General features: G+C 35.6%; 1 protein-coding gene across 2 annotated transcripts in view; it reads right to left on the reverse strand.

Moving 5' to 3' along the window:
* The window catches only part of PCDH9 (protocadherin 9), a 697,783-nt gene that overhangs the window by 60,512 nt on the left and 616,502 nt on the right, over nt 1–20,769 (reverse strand). The gene's annotated exons all lie outside the window — the stretch shown is intronic.

Raw genomic sequence — 20,769 nt, forward strand, 5'->3', positions numbered from 1 at the left:
CAGCATTTTCAGCAGTACGACAGATGATGGATATTTTCAAATTCACATGTATAGAAACTAGAAAAGAGAGCCCAGAATTACAGACACTGAAGTAATAAGATTCAATTAGATACTGTCAGATAGAAAAAATAAATCTATCAAAACCCACATTGACATGTATTTTAAATAGAAGCAAATGCTTTATGGTTTATAAGACAACTAGAATGGAATTCATTTTAACAAAACTAAATATCTACATCTGATCTAATCACACTAGGTACCTTTTATAATGAATGAAAAATAGGTTTATCCAGCATATGATTCTTTTCTACCTAAAGAAACCCTCTAGCATAGGTCAAATGAATTATGTCCTAAAATGGACATTTTTCTCTGAAAAATAAAGGGCAATCATCTCTGATGCAGATGTGCATACTGTAGATGTCTGAAGCTACGCAAGATTAATCCCAGTTAAAATGACTAGTTAAATAAGACACCCGTAAGTCAGTTATAAAAATCCAGTATACTGAAAAGATTTGGTCAGATTACTGTTAGGTATATCCACTGGTGCTTTAAAAAAAACCCAAACATTCAGTCTGAGAGTCCTTACTCCTTTCACATCTCCTTGAGAATGAATTTGCACTACACAAACCTTTGACTAAGTGTCTGACTTGTCAGTGTTTTAAAACTGCTGAAATACCAAACTACCACCTAGCTTCCACTTTAAAATTGCAGTAAATTAAACCACAGTTCTTAAGTTGTCTCTAAGTGGCTATAATTAAATCTTCACTCCTAATGATGCCGTCCATTCCAAGGACAAATTCAATATGGTAAGAGGTGGAGGAAAGGAGAATTATAACAAAATCTTACGGCTTGGCCTACAGCCATGTGTAAAGGGCATACATTAACACTTCAACAGCTTCTGCAGGAGCTGTTGGAAGAGAATCAGTCTGGAGAGGGTACAGACGAGACACAGTAAAAGCTACAACCACCTTTTCTTATTCAGGTCCTCCATACACCTTCAAGAATTTTTTATCCTGTCAATAAATTTTTGCTTTGTCAGAGAAAGCTTAACCAAATCCTACTTTATCTACTTCATTCTCAAGAAAGGTATAGCCATGCTAATAGACCAGAGGTATTCAATATTAGGGTATGTGTCCAAATCCAGGTATTAACAGATTCCCTGAGATTCCTTGTCTTTTCTTGGAAGCTCTTCTCCTTAACCCTTGTTAGATTAGTTGTTGTAGAAGAATCTTCTTGTTAGCATGTCCAAGTTAACAACAGATGACAACAGCAGACAGGAAAGTGAATTTTAACAGTTTGTCAATGGAATATCCTAACTATCTATTCTGAGGCAATGTTGCCTCAAACCAGGGACCCCTGAAGATGAAACTATAGATTACAAGATCTGGGTGAAATTACCATCAATCAGATTAATCACTAACCAGAGAATTGCAAAGGGACTTTCAAGAAAAAAAAAATCAATTTGAACAGAATAAAGCAGCATGATATTCTGTGATGGGGAACACCTTGGAATGAAAAAGTGCTAACAGAGCAACAGTCCAACCCCAACATGACACTGCCAGAAACCATCCCCACCTCCTTCTGGGCCTAGAGGAATCTCTTCCCCATGCAACAGCGTAGGTAGCTGCACTCCGGCTAGAGGGATGACACTGCAGGATGCCCCATGCTGGGACCCACACCTCAGAGTACCTGTGTGAGCCCAATGGGCTTTTGGCACCAGCAGTAGGCTGTAGGGAGCAGCATGGGTACAGGTCACACGTAAATCCAGCACACCTGTGACCCCACTGAGAGGTGCGTAGCAAGAGGGGAACCCCACACTTATGGACAAGATGGGGTGTGCATATAACCGTGGTTGTGCATGTGCAGTTAGAGCTTCCTGGGGTTATTGGAGGGCAGTTAGAAATGGATAGAGTACACTAACATTTTGTAGGTGTTCATTATTATGCTTCACGTGATATGTTGCTCATATTTATCCTAAATGTATTGTTCACCAATTAGCCCATTAATTACCTATAATTCAAAAATTGATAAACCACTTTAATCCTGATTTGGTTTAACCCATTTGAACTGAATAGCTCTTCCCTGCCGCATTTGTTGCATTCACAATCTAGAATCTTCCCAGCTCTGACAAAAACCGCTCATTAATTCTCACCTACCACCTACCTAACTTTTGCCCAATAACGTCACACAAGACTAAGGATTTGTAAACTAGATCATCTCTTAGATCATCAACATGCAGACTGCTGAAAATTTTATTTAGCAAATGCTTCAAAAGTCTGCCAAGAAACTGAGAAAGCTTCTACTGGGCATCAGTACTGAACCAGTAATAAACCAACTCAGTTTTCACAGTACTGAAGTATGCAACTATTTTTTGTTTACCAATTTACACATACACTTCAAGATAAATAGTTTTATTTACTTTACAGTGAATCATTGTTTCCTCTCAAAGGTTGGCGTTACTAGGAACACACACCATAGCAAAAGTCATTGCTGTGGAAGCCAATTCAATGGTCTAACAATGAGGCTCCTCAGCTCCATTTTGAATTGTTTGAGGGCTTTTGAGGCAATCCAGTCTTTTTTTTTTCTTTTTTTTTTTCTTCCCCATATGATCTAAATTAACCTCTTCTTGATGTTGTGGAGACATCTGATTTTAAAGATAAAAAGAATATAAAATATAATCAAATATAAATCAAATCAAATATAAAAGAAATAGACTATGTAACTATTATATCAGAATCTAAGAATAGTAATGATATTGTTGTTACCTAAACGGCTGTGCAAAAAGATTGCCTTTTTCTTCCATCAGTCTCAAAACCAAAATTCTCCTTCCAAGCCTTGCCTTACTTAATATCTAATACAAATATAATAATGTTGCTTCATAGATTATTTCATACCTTAAGGAATTGGTTCAAATTATATTAGATTATACACAAAAGCCAAAAAAATAAAAACAGCTAATAAAAATTATTATTAGTGAAGCTTAAATATTTCAAAAAATCAAAAATTTTCTTTAAAAAAGTTTGTTAATTTTCTAAACTTCTTTTCCCCCATATAAGATTCTGTCAAGATCATTCTGGTGCTGATAAAAATGGTTTAGCTGAAATGTCAGATTGTGAATTTGGCTTCTTTCCTTTCTCAGGCAGAAGGTGGGGATATATGATGTTATATAAAACGATTATTTCCCTTTTTCTCATGTACAGACATTTGCCAGTGCTTAGATGCTATGGGGAACGACAGTGATGTAATTTTGGACAATATTCCTGCTAAACCTCTGCCAGTTTATCCCCCTATATCTGACTTTGTGGCCAGGGATTTTATTCTGAATGCAGAAGTTAGTCTACTGATTTGGCCACCACATATTTCAGGCAAATTCATCCCTGTACCAGACAGTACATGGAGCAGTAACTGATCCTTTCTATAACTTATGCCTTGCAATGTTCTGAGGTTTTAAAGTGCACCATTTTTACCCTAGGTTTTACCTCCTATAACTACTGTCTATCTTGCAGGTAAAAGTAAATCCTTTTAAGGTAGAAACTGAGTGAATACACAGACAGCTGCAAATTTGAGGGTTGTTACGTGAATGCAGCATTGTGTTTATTTTAACTAGTTTTAAAAGTATACAGAAACTTTTATAATTCTTTTTATGAAGTAGATAACTGGAAATATTAGCCAAATACTTTTGGGGAAGGTGAGTGGAGTCACTGCAGTGTAATCACAGAAAGGAATACATCTAAGAACAGAGAAGCTGCTGTGTTATTTCAGTCCTTTTTCTTCTACTAGCTATTTTCAAAACCTGCATTTGACTTTCTAACACTAATTGGAGTATTGACTGACCATATAAATGCTTGCCCTCATTGTTCTGCTCTCACAAATTAACTAGTGAGTGCCTCCAGTTATCTAACTAAGGTGCTGATTGATCGTGTGGAAATAATTAATCAAGCCAGAGCTGATATGATCTCCAGCCATATCAGAACTTTCTTCTCTCATTATGCTTACCTAGTGCAGAATTTAAATTTACAGCCTGTGGCAAAAGGTAATGTTTTCTGAGAGGTTTCTACAAGTCAAATTACAAGGAGGAAGTCAGATTTCATTGTAATAAGACTTTAAACGAGTCCAATTACATTTTAGTTCAAATAGTCTTGTTTCAAATATTGTTCTGCCTGTCTGGCAGCATTTAATAGAAGCCAACATCGAGTTTAGAGCACTGGGGAATAATATGCCAACTTTCCTGTCTTGAATCAGTGGAAGCAGGCGTCCTTGGTGGACAGGCACTTAAATGCATGTAATGCAGAAACTGAAATGCTGTTACAACTGTATTTCTCCTTAACGACAAGTAGACATAGTAAGCAACACAACGCCTTTTGCTGCAGCAACTCATTTATCATGAACAAGCTTACTGTCCTTCACCCTTCTCACGTACACAAACACACGCTTAAAAAAAAGAAAAAGATCTTTTTAACTGAAAAAACATGAGTAACATACCCTATGACTTTGTTCAGCAAAGTATGTTACACTCCCATTGATCCTATAGAGTCCCCAGACTTTTGCACAGTATCTTAGCTAGGAAAAGCACAGCAGAAGAAATTGTCTAAATCATCAAATCCAGACTACTGCAATGACAAACAGTTGCCACTTGCTAGTCTTTCTTGACACACTGTCTTGCTCCTAGCTGGCACTTCAACACAGATGTTCTTATAGAGAACTGGAATTACCTAGCTTCTGCTCTCGACACACTAGAAATGAGACAAGAGGAGAAAGCTTTTAATAAAACTGTCATAATCTTATGACAACACAAGGAGGCTGAGAGCTAATCTACCCAGCTACTTCTACGGTGTAGAAGGGCACCTGCTTTATCTTTTAGTTAGACAAGAAGTCTAGAGGCATGAGATCTTGACCTAAACCAACATTAGATGTTTTCCCAAACAGTTGTGAATTTCTGCTACACTCAGAAGCACATCAATGCTGCTGAAAATGAAACAAAAAGTAACATTTGATTCATAATTAAGAGTAGTTCCTAAATGTGTCTAGTTCAGCAACATTGCCTTAGATAAGTTTGGTGGTGAATTCAGGCCCTAGAGCATTTTCTGCTTCAGAGGTGGCAGAAACAAAGGCACTGTTTTAATTGCATATGAATCAGCTTTAAGCTGATTTTTACATTGTTAAAAGAACACAATTCACAGATTTCCTCCAGCACACAACAGAAAATTTATGCTTTTACCCTTCGAGTGCAGAAAGCATGTATTTGTAGTAAGGAGGAAAGAGCTGGATTCTGTACCTTCAGAAATATTCCTACATGAATATATCTGCGAACCGTTTGACATTAAAACATAATTACAACAAGGAATTGTCACACGGAGTATTTGAAAGCAAAGCACTTAGTTTGCAATGATATATCTTTAATAGCCATTTAAGGCCTTCACCAAAAGGAACAGAACACAAATCTGCAATATCACCCAACTGGGAAAATAAATGGTCATCTTGTTTCACTCATAAATGAGCACTGTTGGCAGTGAACCATTATGGAGAAATATATTACCTTATTTCCAGTGGTAGACCATTATCAAATGCTACCAGATGCTCATGTCAATTGTCAATGTCATATGTGAAAACTCTTTGAAAGCTAGTTTTCTACATAACAGAAATAAAAAAAAGAAAAGAAGGATTTCTTCACCTCAAAGCTGCTTATCCCAGGATACACTCCGATTTTGCAAGCTGGTCCATTTCCATTCTGAATGCACAATTTCTTCAAGAAAAATCATAATTTACTGGAGGGTTTATTAACTACAGCAGAAGATTGTTCTGGTAGCTCTCTATAGATTAATTCCCAAGAGGGAGATAAATATCTGAAATGCAACCTCACTGGTTCTGCTAGCAATATTGAGTTTATCGTGAATGTATTATTTTATGTTTTAATCATAGTACAGAATTCTAATCAAGTAAGCATATTTAAGGAGAACAAATAGACAAGAAAAGCCAAAAAATCTTAAAAGAGTATAAACAATATTTCTGTATTTATTTAAACAAATTTATTCTGAACAAGGTTTATCTACTTTTATATATATACATACACATATATTTATATAAGAATATGGGTGTACTTTCAATGCTGCAGTCTTAAGGTATGGCTTAGATTTTAAACCAGCTTATCAATTTTGGCCTCTGCTTGCAATTTGTATGGCATTTTAAACCAGGCTCGAGTAAAGTAAAAATGCCTAGTGCATTTGAAAGCCATGCAGTTCATAGCTGTGCTTATCTAAGTGGATCAAACCATGAGTCAGAATGTTGAATGACCATTTGGTATTATAAATAATTAAAGAAATGCCATGAAATAATTTATTACAAATGGATTTTTAAAAGGTAGTCACTAAGTGCATATAAGTTCCTTGCTAGGAGATCTCACTGCTTCAATCACTGAATTCAAATACCATTATTGAGATCCTGCTGGGAGAGCAGCACAGGTGGTTTCTGGATGGCCTCTTTCTTTGCTTCCATCTCTATTCTTCCTGCGTAAGTATTCCTTGCTCTGTAGAAAACATGTGACTACTCAAAAGGTGGCTAGAAATAATGAGCTGAAAAGGTTTGCTAGAGCCATATTTGAAATTGCCACTGAACTCCATGTCAGAGAACAAACATTTTATCCCAGTTATAATAAAATTTCCTTCACAATTAATTTACAGATCAAGCCTAAATCCAAACCTGCTAATAGAGGTTTTGATAAGCGTGCTTCAAGTTGTGTCTTCACTTGGTGCAGTTACACAGAGCATGCCCTTTTTAAATTCACAGACCTCTTTGCTGCCCAGGCACAAGACACCCCAGCATCTCACTGCTCGTAGCAGCATCACAGTCAGATGCATGGGGACTCCTACTTAAAAGCCCTGTATAACAGCTGTGATCTTCACAACATTATGATCAAGGGTTCGCCAGCACTTCCATTCTTGTCAGGGCATTATTACTCATGAAGAATCACTCTGGGCTAAACATAGCACTTAGTGTTGTAGCACTGAATAGCATATATTTATAGCATTAAAAAAAAATAATTAAAAAAGCACCACCACCACCAACAAAAACTCTTCCAAGGATTTTTAAGATCGATGGGTTCAGGAGGAAAGAGATTTGATCAGTTTAAAACTTGATCGTCTTCCACAATATGAGCCTACATTTTTGACCACATGTGTGATTGCTTTCAGCTACCACTATGGTTTATTTTAATTCTGAGATCCTGCTGGGAGAGCAGCACAGGTGCTTTCTGGATGGCCTGTTTGCTATTCTAACTGTGCAAGTATTCCTTGCTCTGTAGAAAATATGTGACTACTTAAAAGGTGGCTAGAAATAATGAGCTGAAAAGGTTTGTTAAAGCCAGATTTGAAAATGCAACCATGTTCCACATCAAAGAACAAAACATTTAATCCATGTTATAATAAAATAATTTTCCTGAATCCAGAAATCGCTGTCATCTCTCTTTTGTTATTTAAACAAAGTAAATGTTTCAAGCACATCAGCGTCAACAAGAATTGTCAGTTAGTCACGTGTTTCATTGCTTTCATATGAAAATCCAACTTATTTCCCAACACCTGGCACAGACATCAATATTCAGCATGAGTGTTTCAAGTTAGTGTTGCATGGCAAAAAGTTTCTATGTATTCTTTGATGCCAGAATTTATAAGTGTTCTGTATTTGAATGACCATGCTCATGACTTCATGAGTGGCCTACAGCAACCTATAAACAACAGAATTAATCTGCAGAATAATTCATCATATACTGTGTAGAAATGCATTTTAAGAGCCTAGCCTTGCCAACAAGATACCAGCACGCATACAAATATTCTTGCTTCAAGTCCCATGGTATTTGCATAATTGTTTGTGAGAGCACACAGCTACTCTGGACATTCAGAAAACATATTTGTTATATTAGCTAGGAACTACAGAGCCTCTTAAGTTTTGTATATACAAGCCATATTTATATTCAACAGATCCTCTTTCATCACAGTATTTTACTTTCTTCCACAGCATCCCTACCTCTTCATCCTCTTCCTTACTATATTGGGTTATTTTGCCTTGGGGCATCTAGAGAAGCAAAGAACACTGGTTGTGCATCTGAGGACATACAACTACCAAAGTATGCTCTGGTGCCTCTATTTCCATTAGGTTCATGGGATTTTTTTGCCAGGAGCTCACTGAGCAGGATTATGTATGAGTGCTAAAACAAATTCTGTTAGCATAGCCTGTGGTAGCCACTTGGACAAAGTTTCTGCTAAAATAAAAATATGTACAATTCATATAAAATAGTTGCGTACAGATGCCCTAAAGATAATGCCACCGCGACATATGGACGAATACGAATGGGAATGACAGGGAAATGCCTCCCTTTGGATAATCATATCAGTACATTCAGACGAACAAAGTAAAAAACAATAACAATAAAAAAACCCACCTTTTTTTAGATTTGAAATATTATACAATTCTACTTTTGTGCTAGGAAGCAGGTAAAGAATCAGGTAAAAAACAGCCCAAAAAATCAGTAATTCACTGTCATGACATATGTATAATGTGAGCTTGGTAGGAGGGAATTAAAACTGTAAATGATAACATTAACTAAATAAGATTAATTTGCTTTACCCCGGTGAAACCATATGTGGAAAATAAATTAGAGCTAAATTAGGTGATTAGATAATGTGCTGATGAAGACTAAGCAAGTATCTAGAATGAAAACCTAATAGTAATGTATTGCTTATTAAATATTTTAAATATTATTTATTATTAAATAACCACACATAAATATTTATTATTTAAGTATTTAAATAATTAAATGTATGTGTCTGCATAGAACAGACTTTTCCCACTTGCCTGGTCTTTCAGATATGTGAATTGAGCTGTTTTATATTTTTATTGTTTTGTTTTAGAGAAAGTAGTAAGAATTTATTAATTCATAATAATGTTGATAAAAAATTAATTAAAATGTTAATGAAACCAACATTAACAAAAAATGATAAGTTCTTTCAGCGCTGAAGCTAGACAGTAGACAAAGCCCATTCAATTCAGAGGTTACAATGGAAACATATGGACAAAATAATAGCACATTTTTAATTTTTTGTAGAGGTAAAATGACAAATATATCAATGCACTGAATACATGATATGGATGCAAAGGACTGTTTGTAAATAAGCTTTAAATAACCCATTTGTAAACTAACACGAAACACATTGTGTTAAGGCCAAAGGTTAAAGGGTGTCATAATCTATTGTTCTGAAATACAAACAAACAAAAAACCCCAAACCAACAGATGGTTTTATGAAAAATTCAATCCTAAAAAAGTGTTTTTGAAGCAACAATGTTGACACAAATTGATAATATGTTTCCAAAATAAGGTTAGAACTCAAATGCAACTTGAAAGGTTATAGAAACAGACTGGGTGAAATAAGTTGGAAAAATGATAACTGAACTGAAGCACCAAAGTCATGCTAAAAACTACAGCACTGAAGCAAGAGAAGATACTTGTCATGAAGCAGCATGGAATCCAATTAACTAAAGACTGGAGGAATGTGAAGATCATTTTTATATCAGTCTTCAGTCATGTGAACGGCTTTCCTGCCTAACCAAAGATTAGATCCACCTGTACAAATCACATTCTAGATACAGGTAAATGTCTAGGAGGATTTAAAAACATTTGACACCAGATGAGACCTTGATTCCTTCATTAATATAAAAAAGTTACAATAAAAAAACCCAACCTGGTGCAGGAAAAAAATGTGAGATTCTTTTTGTTTTGGATGCCATGTATGCTTCCACCCAAACCACAGCACTTGAGTTACTTTTTGCTCCATGGGTCTTGAAAAGTTACCTCAGCCACACAGAAGGAACAAATTCAGGTTGCTTGGAAAAAATTAAGCCTAGTATTCCTTAATGTTTGAGTGAAACATCTTTCATTTTCACACTTTGTAGGTGTATTTATTTTAATAATTTCACATATGAAAAGTCATATGTGTATTGTCTTTTGGGGTTCTGTGATGTGACAATCCATTTGTGTAAATGTATATAGGTTATTAAAATTTCATAAATTATGTCAAGCATATCACTCTAAAGTGTGAACGAAGCACTTTGCACATTTCATTTCTATGAACCACACAGATTCCTCATTATTCTTCTATATGAATACAAATATTTTTCAACTGACTAGCCACTTGCCAGTGGAACAACTAAGTTCCTTCTTAGCCAAAAGTTCTACCCATCTTGTACAAAAAAGCCTGCACTGGATCCTAAAATTTTATAGGTCCTTTAACCATGACACTACCCACTCAAAACCCACTCAGCAATGGAACAACTGATAACAGTATAGTAAAGACAATTCTGTAAATGAAAGAAGGAAACGGTTTTTTGTATATTCTTTAGTTATTTACTGTTTTGCCAGATGAGAAACAGGTGCACGTGCTTAAGAGTGAAAGCTATTAGGGCAAGAATGTTCTTTAGAATCATAATTTGCCATCAGTTGGTCTGAACCACGAAGTACTGTATATTTTATTTGCAATACCTTCAACATCAATTAAATGGTGAAGAGCCCTACAGAAAAGCAGAGACTCATATTAGAAAGTGAAGATGCATTTTTATTTGTATATTCTGACATACAAATCCAACCTATTACTACGGAAAAGGTGGCCTAAATATAACCTCATTTCAAGATCTTTCTCTGCTTCCCCTTGGTGCAGCTTTTTGTCCTCTGATGGTTCAGGTAGGTCCATGTTCCCCTGTGACCTGAGGCAGAGCTGCAGCTGGTGCCAGCTGTCACTGGCTGGCTAAATAAAGGCCTGATTTAGACAAATCATCACTTTCCTCTTGCATGTGCGGTCATTGTCTTGGATCTGCATCTCTGCTTAAAATCAAATAGTCTCCTGACTCACTGTGATCACAGTGGGCAACCTGTACCGCCTGCCAGTGCCAGTCTGCACGTTACTGGCTGACACAAGTTTTCTATTCCAGGACAATGGACATTTACATATTTGAAAAACAGTTTTCAGCCAAAGAAGTGTATTTGCTGCTGAAGAGTAAGTGAATAAGCTTCCAGAAAAAAGGTCAGATCTCATGATTTGATCTAATTCAATTAAGTGGAAACTCCATCTATTTATTTCCTATTTACAACATACTGAACTTAATTAATTTTGGTGAACTCTTTTTATATGGGAAGGAAATGAATACAGAAAGTGTGTGGTCAAGGTGCTTATTGAAACTGAAGAGATCGGAATCCAGTTTCCCGATTGCCAAAGACTGCCTCTGTAATCACTGGCAACTCATTTCATCTCCCTCTGTCCCAGTTCTCACTCCTTTGATTGTTTAACATATCTTTTTCACTTACTGCTGGTGTGTTGACTTTTTTAACAATAGACACTTTTCAGAACAACAAAAAAAATCTGTTTCTAAGATCATATGAGGATTATTCTTAGAGTTACTTTATATATACATTGCTTTTTGCAGATGTGTGTATATGTATGCGTATCTATACCCATATCTATACCTATATCCATATATATCTCTCTCTACTAAGAATAATCTTTGGCCAATTCATACACAGGTGTGTCTAAGAATTTTTTTATATATAAGTATATATACACAAACATGTATAGCTCAGTCAAAACAATTATTAGATCTGTGTAACAAAGTTAGCATCAGTAAAGATAGTCAGCTATCAGTAAAGTTTCTTGCATCTAGTATAGCCCTGTCTGTGAAAACTGTGGTGAAAGGTAAGTGGATACAGTAATACCATGCAGTCCATAGCTGACACATTTATTTCTTTTGTGCTAAAATTACAGTAATTTGCCTATTACTAATTAGTGCCAGATGGATGTACAGAGGGATATATATTGGTATAAAACTACAGTGCATATGTTTTATGAAACATTCCATTATTATGATGCTGATATAAAAATCAGTAAATAGCCTTTGCATAATTTTAACACACAAGTATTTCTGCATAAAGGAAAGTGTAAATATTCATGATTACACACCTGTTGATAATATTTTGCTATATAGGCCAGCTATTGCCAAAACAAGCCATATTATAAGTCCAAATATTGCAGGCAAAGGGAAAAAAAGGTAAACACATGGATGGATAAGTGAAAATAAAAATAAATAACTAAGATACTGCAAAACCAGAAATAAATCAAACCAAATGTTCTCTGTGACAGCCTATTTCTAATACCTGATTAATAGCTGTTTAGCAACAGACATATACGATAAACGAATTGTATTCTTGCTTACTACATATGGCAAAACTTCACCATCTGAGAAGCAATTTTAGCTCTGAAGATCAAAACTGTGAACTGAAAATTCAGGGCTAAAATTCTATGCCAGCTATAACCGTGCCATAGTTACTCAGAAGTCCTGCTACTTCATAATATGTATACCAAAACTTTCTTTCGAGGTTAAAAAGAATTCCGGTATTTTGAATTTTTATAAATTACTGCAGATTTCTCTGTTGTGCTATGTACTGATAAACTATGGCAATGTAATTTGATTTAACCATTAATATTCATTCTCCTAATTTAAGTATTTGAAAGTTATAATTATTTGCAATATTGTTATTGATTGACTTGGATTTTTGATTTATTAAATCTTCTTAATGGATAATGCACAGATGTCACTATTCATATTGTTATACACTGGAGCTCCTATTAATGCTGACATGCTGTGAAAAATGTAATACGTTAAATTCACCTACACTAAAATGCTTCATTCCTAACACTTTAAGTCAATATCATGTTTTTATTTAATCATAAAAAATGGACTTAAAGCATTGGAACACCAAATCTTAAAGAGAAAGACAATATATCTCAGACTTGCCAATATTAATAACCTATCAACAAAACAAATTGTAAGAAACAACGTAGAAACTGGCTTTGTAAAGTACATTATTTGTATTCACTTTTAAAACCTTCATGATTTTGTATCCTCAAGATCCTGCTGTTTTGATGCAGCCATGGTACAGCGGGTGATTTATAGGCAGGTCATTTATAGGTATTCTTTATAACTACTATTATAAAATGTACCTGTATCTATTCAAGACACCTGTATATCATTGGCAGCTAATAGATCATAGTAACAAGTGCAAATGCTTCATTTTCTTCGATACCTAATAGTCATCAGGTTTTATGTGTGTCTCATGAATTAAAATTCTTTTGCATGGAACATCAGGAACATCGACTCTAAGCAGATAGAAGGTCAAACCAATGATAAGGGTATACCTGGATCTTATTAATGACTACTGTTTCTAATTCTTACACTGACTTTTTCTGTAGAAAAGTGAGTTTGCCACTCTCACTGTTCACGTACAAGAAAATGAGCATGATTTCTTTGCAAATTCAAACAGCAATTAAGTTTTTTTTAGGTTACAAGCATAAAGCATGTATCATCAGAAAACACAGGTTAGCTTTGCTGCCTGATTCTAGGCTGATTTTGTTGACCTGGTATTTGGAAAATATTCTTTTTCTTCTGACTGGTAACTGAGCCCATCTTAGAAAGAGTAAAGGAAACACAAATACCTAGTGCCATACTATCATTTTTACAGTCACTTTGTATTTCAGGACTGCACAAATATATTCTCTACTGTTCCAAAATTTTAACAATGGGCCTTTCATAAAGGCATTCTTACAGGAGAGTGCCTGGGCCCCTCATTCAAATAAATTCAAGCCAAGGCTTCCAAGGAAGATTTCTGGCCACAATTCATATGACCTACACACACCAGTTAGAAAAAAACGACCGCCCAACAAAGGAACAAAAAGAAACAATGTCCATAAGAAACAGACCATCCATTCAAGTTAAAAATGAAATACACAGTACAGCTATAAATGAAAAGACCACGTATAAAGAATACTAGAGGGTAAAACCTTTCTGCTAAAGAAATGTCATCCCACCAGCTGACCTTCACACTTTCACCTTCAGTGTAAGGCATTATGCACAGTAGAGTGTTTGAAGCACTTACAGAACTAAAAAGGAAAAGAAGCAATTAGTATGCTCAGACACAGCACAGGAAAAGAAAAAAAAAAAACAGCAAAGCAACAAACACCCAAACTGCTAAGAAGCTATGTAAGAGCACTATGTTACAACACACTCTCTCCCTGCCTTCCCCCTCTCAAGGCTCTCCCCTGCATATTAAACACTGGGTTCAGTAAGGGACACAGCTTTTTGGATTCTCTAATGGAGAAGCATCTTTTTTCCATTCCAAGTACATTATATAACTGTGTAAGCGATGGAAGCCAATTCCACTGCCATGCCCTCAAGCAACGTTCATCTAATACAAACAGCCATCGAGAAATCTGCTGCTGCCGCCTCTCATGTGATCCCAATCTAGGGAAAATATAATTCAGGACTTTGCCACACATCACAGCCTTAACCATTTGATGATAACTTAATGGTTTCATAGAAAAAAAATGTTTATTTTTGTTGTGCCTTGTTCCAAAGTAATCAAGTAAGCTCCCTACAGTCATAGCTGATCTCTTATATGAAAGACTTAGCTTGGCTCATTGCAGGCAAACAGTTTTGGTTGAATCTCTAACAAGATTCACGCTGATATTTAAAAACGGAAGTTTAAAGTGCTTGCCTTTATCAGCTATCAGAGCAGAAATTTACTTATCTGAACCTGCTGACCACCTACTGCAATTTATATGTTAATATTACCAATTATTAATTTGCAGGACAGTAAGCAATGTTTCCTTCTGCCTTGGAAAAGAAAAAAAAACAAAAAACAAAATCCTCCAACAGATAACAAACCAATTAAAAAATGCTTTCAAGTATAATGTCAGCTAGCAATTACAGAGTTAAAGACAAATAAAGTTGCAAGGACTGGATTCTTAAGTCGCAATTTTTCTCCATACAAAAGGGTTCTTCATGAAAAAGCTTTTGAGTCTTACAGATCCTATCTGCGCTGGTGGCCTCTGATTCCTGGGGTGCAAGTTCACCTGAAGACCCCTAAACTATGGATAGGGTTTGGCATGAATATTCTTTGAATGTATTTATTTTTCCTTTGTTTGATGGAGAGAAACTACTTGATGAAAAGGGCATGGTTAAAAAAAAAAAAATAAAAAAAAAAAGATTGAGATACTAGCAGTACTAGCAGGAAGAAACCAGAAGCTGAGCGTTCCCCTTAATACCAAGACTGGACCAGTTTGTTCACCTATGGGAAACATGGTGTATTGCAGTAGAGTAACTAGAGCACAAGAAGCAGGCAATGTATGCTTCTGTAACTTTTGGAGGGAAAAGACCCCCAAAGGAAAGACTGTTTAATCTTTTCTGACACAAGGTGAATAAGGTTTCTAGTTTTGGTTATAAAAAAATAGTTTCTCTGATGTTCCTGCAACTGTTGGCAGTAAATATTAATCACGGGTTGGTTACTACCAAATAGGTAAACTACATGCACAAATCTCTAAAACAAGATTAAAAATGTGGATTATTTTTTGGCACTTTCAGTTACTCTGCAGAGATTTTAATGTCATCTGAATACTAAATCCATACCAGTGCTGCTGCCCAGATTGAACATATTTTTCATTGATAAATTTGAGGCTTTAGCAGACTGAAAGGGCAGGATTTCTGTCAAATAACTTCACATATCTGCGCTACAAAGATGTCTGTATCTGAAGACAAGTTAGGCTTCTTTATAGTCATTTCAGAGAAACAGAAAATTCCTGGATGTGATTCATCTCATACCGAAGGGGATATCTCAACCAAGTTACATGAATCGTTCCTTAAAAGTGCCTATTTATCTCCACTGACAATATGGAAAGTAACTGGATGTAGACACCTACAGTTCAGAAGAAACTGATTCCAGGTCTTTTGCAGCAGTGAAGATCTACCACAAAAGAAGTCAGATCAGAACACCGAAACTACCTAACATTTTTATGGCATTAAAAAGAAGTCTGTCTGAGATTGCTCGACACTTTGGACAAGGCTGTCATAGATCTCAGACATCTCAGTATCTTTTATGAAATTATGTGCAGTGTTAACACCTTGCACAGGGGTTTTCCTAAAGCTAGCTAGCTAGAGATGTTAAAAAATGAAAGTAATAAAGTAAAAATCAGTAAAGAACTGGCACGTCTACATGTGCCCCCTCTTTTGAAAGAAAGGAGCCTCAACTCAGCACATCCAGGTAATCAGTTTTAGATGCCAACTTTAGCCCCTGATCAGGGGAAGATTATCAAAAAGCAGTAATGAAAAAAGGCATTTTTGTTTAGTTTCTGTTCTCCATGTAATGGACTTGTAAGCTACTATTTGAAAATCATAGCTTGATTTCTAAATTATATTGACACTCAAAAAAAAAAGTCAAAACCTTGAATTGAACAGATTTTCAAAAAAAGAATCTTCAAGTTGCATTTTCCTTTGAGTCAGCTTTGACATGGATGACACAATACAAGGATAGTAGGCATAAATACCACATTGATGACCTGTTAGACAGTACCCCAAATACTGGTCAATGTACTTAAATGTTCACTAGGGGTTGGTTGATTGTTTTCAAATTCACTTGCTTATTCTTTTCTTTGTTTTTAATTATTATTTCAGTTTTCTGGATAAGTTGCTTCAGTTTGAAATAATTAAACCCTGGAGTTCCAGAATAATGGAGGTCCGGGCACACTTGGAAACCAGCCAGGTGCCACAATTTTCCCCTAAACTGCTTGCTGAGCAGGTCAGCAACTTGTAGACCATGATACTGCTGAGTATGAAACTAGAAACTAGTTACTGAGAAGCTATAAATCACAACTAAAATTTAGGGCCTACTAAAGAGATTAAGAAAAAGAAACATGTGATGCTTTTGGCACTTGCAGTACAATAGGGACATTGCTTATAAAGGAAAAATTGTTAGAGCATTAAGGCTCTTTTTGCCAAGATAAGCGCAGTACTGTAGTTTGTTTTATGGTTTATAAAGTATCTGCTTTATGGTTTATAAAACCTGATGAACAAAGTCAGGAAACAGTAAAAACAGATATTCCAGGGTCAGGCAAATACTTCAGAATTTTCCAGAGTTGGTGGGAGAAATGTTAAATGAAAGGGGGAAAAAAAAAACCCTAAATACAGTAAAGAAATGCTGATATAGCTCTAAACACTAAGTATTAGGCTATTTTTTTTTCAGTTCACTGAAAGATATCTGAAAGCACTGAAAACACAGTTTTATGTGGGTTAGTGTGTGTATATATATAGATATATCTTTGTACGGAATGTAGAAAGTCAGTTAAATGCTAAAGATTGGATCAGCCTTAAGAACAGTGATGCAACACTGCAGGAATACATAGATAAGAAGGAATAAACAGAGAGTATATCTGTACTACTAAATAAATGAGACTAGGGAACAAGCTGGAGCGCTAGCCATAGCAACTGCAGAAGCGTTTGCAGCATTCTTAACAGCTCTTGCCACAACCCCAGTGCGGCTCACCGGGCAGCTAATGTCAGAGACCCTAAAATTCAGCATGGATGTAACCACAGTAGCTTTGGATCCCTTCGCCCTGTGCTGTTCTCTGTCAACACGGTCCCAGCAGGCTAGTGCTGGTAGCCTAAAAAAGCCTTGGTATTCTTCAGGACCTTGTATGCCCAAACCTGAAAAGCAACATGCATCCTCTGTTTCATGCTATAAAAATGTTGCTTTGATGGTTTGCAACACAGCCTTCACATCAGTACAAAATGTTCTGAACGGGCACTAATGCCTCATACAGGAGTACCAGCTGTGCCTCTAAGGAAACCCACAGCTCGACGCTGTGTGGAGTAGACGCAGCCAGTCTGCTCCAGAGGGATGCAGTCCCAAATAATGCAGGTACGAACAATGCTGCAGCTCTTGTTATATGTAAATAACGTATGTTGGACCTGTGACAGAGAATCCAGTTTTCAACAGCATTAGTTAAAGCACTACTCTGATTATGACTGACTACATTCACTTCAAAACTCAGAGGTAAAGTAGAAAAAAAAATTAAAAAACAAAAAGTAAAAGGGACTAGAAACACACAAAATCTGGGGCAACAGAACCTGGATCATTACTTAATTTTAGGTCTTTATACCAGACAAATAAATCAGGAGAACCTCAGTTACCCTTCCTAAGCAGTGGAAAGGGCTTGGCATAGCCCTATATTTCTGCCAGCAAATTAAGGTCTGCATAGTTAAATGCCTAAAGTTAGGTAATATGCTTCTGAATCCTGGAGAACTGAGAGCCTGAGAGAGCAAGCAAGTGTGAATGTGTGAGAAGAAATGTAACAGAACAGCAGAGGAAGACAAAATTTGTGTTTGAAATGCGGAACAATAAAGTGAGGTGTTGATAATCTGTGGAAAGAAAAAACACCCTTATAAACCTGTTAAGTGAACTACTGTGATCTTTTTTCTCAACAGGTGGCTATGAGAAAAAATATATGCTTAGATGATAAATTGAAAGCAAGAGCACCAGCACAAAGTTCATGAAATGCTGTAGGAAATTTTAAACAGTTTTTGTTCTATACACTTTTCTAATAAACCTGCTTTTCTCATTTTTTGCTGGAAACCTATGAGAAACTTCAAGACCAGCAGTTTTTATCCTCAGTCGCATATATTCCTACATTACATCTTTTCCTTGCAACCTAAAAAACCCAAAAACTCAGCAAGCAAAACCCCCCAAGAAATTCAGAGCATATACATATGCAACACTCTGTATTTTCAGGTAATGTTTAGATTGTATATATTTTTATTTTTACCTCCTTCACGTTTTATTTCACAATGATCTGAACACAGTTATTTAGATACTTCTAAGAGCAATGAAACTGAAATTAATCATTATGCACCACAATTTGGCTTGCTGCCACAGGAAAAGAGATAACAGTATTCCACTGTATAGCATTTTAAAGGATTATGTTTCTACTTTAAAAAAAAAAAAGTAAAAAAAAATTTCCTGATGTAAAAGAAGAGCCCAAGGAAATACATAAAACAACACTTCAGTTTTTACCTTCACATCACTGCACAAGAAGTACCAAAACACACTTTAGAGAAGAATAAAGGAGGAGGAGGAGAATCCTACACAATTGATAAATTAAACTTCATGTCTTAAAACCTTTGTTAGATGAATGATTAAACAATAAAGCATTACACAATGAGTGTGTGTTGTGGGTGTGATGAGGGGGTGTAAATGAAGGACAACTGCAGTAAGCACTTTTGTGGAAAACAGTAGTAAAAATAGCTGTATTCCCATCCTTTGTCCCAATCAGAATGATTTAATATCAAACAAAAAACATACAGTAACCTCTCTCCTTCAATAGTCACCGTGTGCACAAAGACAGGTATTTCAGAACACATAGGATTAGATTTTCATGTTTATCCTATTATTGCTAGAAGAGGCAACTAACTCCCACAAAGCCACGTTTTAAACTTATAGCTGGCTAACACTTGCAGTATGAGGGGGGAGAACAAACTACCCAAAATTCTGTTCAGTCTTTATAAACATTATCAGACACTGACTATAGGGCTTCTGATGAAGTAAAAAAAAAATTGTTAAGCCTAGCATCACATTATCATTTTCATACACTATTGAAAAGTCATTGAGTTGGATGACTTTAACCTTAAATTTCTTTGAGAATTTCAAGGAAGAGCCTTTAGGCTTCATCAGCGCTCAAATGCTTTAACACTTAACTCTTATTGACTTCAAGGGAGTTGCTCAGGTATGCCTAATGGAAGATTTGGGCCTACGGTGCTACATTTTCAGACAGATTAAAAGAGTGGTATGCACTTTTAGGTAGCTACATACAAAGAATATACACCTGAAATAGCCAAGAAGAGATTAGTGAATATGCCACTGTTAATCATGGAAAATCTCTGCAAACACATTTATAAACTTGACACACCATTGAACTTATTTTACAAAGTGGCATCCGGTTTTGTCATTTTAGCCTATACCACTTTAAAATATAGTTCTAACTTCTTGGATTTATTGAATTTATTATAGGCAAATAGACCTTACATTCTGTTTTTATAGCCTCACTATAACAAATCTATAGTTTTTTTCAGTCCCAATGCAATTGCTATGATTGTTGCACTTCTCAAATATAGCCAGCAAGATTTTCTCTGAACCTAGGATTTCTGATCCTAGGACTCCTGAAGTAAAATTCCATGACTCTCAATGCACAGTGAAATGTGTTTCAGCTTTCCATAAAATAAACAGAAATCTTATGAAACCACATCCTTGGAAGGTTTGCAAAGTTATTTTCCAATCAAGTCAGAAATTTCTGTACATGCTGTATACACTATAAAGTATATGCTATATGATAAAGTAGATAGTACATGATTTTGGTATATCTGATCCCCCTTACAGGTGATATTATGAAATGAAGAATTATATCAACATGAATAGTAAGATGTAAAAAAAAAGTCCAGTATTTAAATGGCAAAACAGATAATTCTGTGTGCCAATGCTATGAAAGGTCTTAGTTCAGTCTTACTTCACTCAGAAATGTTTGCTTATCATTTGTATCACAAAATTTCTACATTATTCAATTCAAATTATTTGTGGCATAATAATATATGACATGACTGTAAATATCTTAATTTCCATTCAAAATTAATCATTATTAAGAAAAAACTATGTAAAGCAAGACAATACCAACCGCCATTAACACCTAGTAAGATACTACATATTATGTTAGAAGAATGGCCTTAGAAATTGAAATTCACAGATTGGTTCAGAACCGTTAATTTAGAAATATCTGGAAGTTTTGCGTCAACTGTAATGAGGGTAGACTTGTATTCTTGTCTGTTTAAATTAATGATTTAATTAATTTTGAAATGAAGCAA

This window comes from Phalacrocorax aristotelis, chromosome 1, assembly GCF_949628215.1.
Source record: "Phalacrocorax aristotelis chromosome 1, bGulAri2.1, whole genome shotgun sequence".
NCBI lineage: Eukaryota > Metazoa > Chordata > Aves > Suliformes > Phalacrocoracidae > Phalacrocorax > Phalacrocorax aristotelis.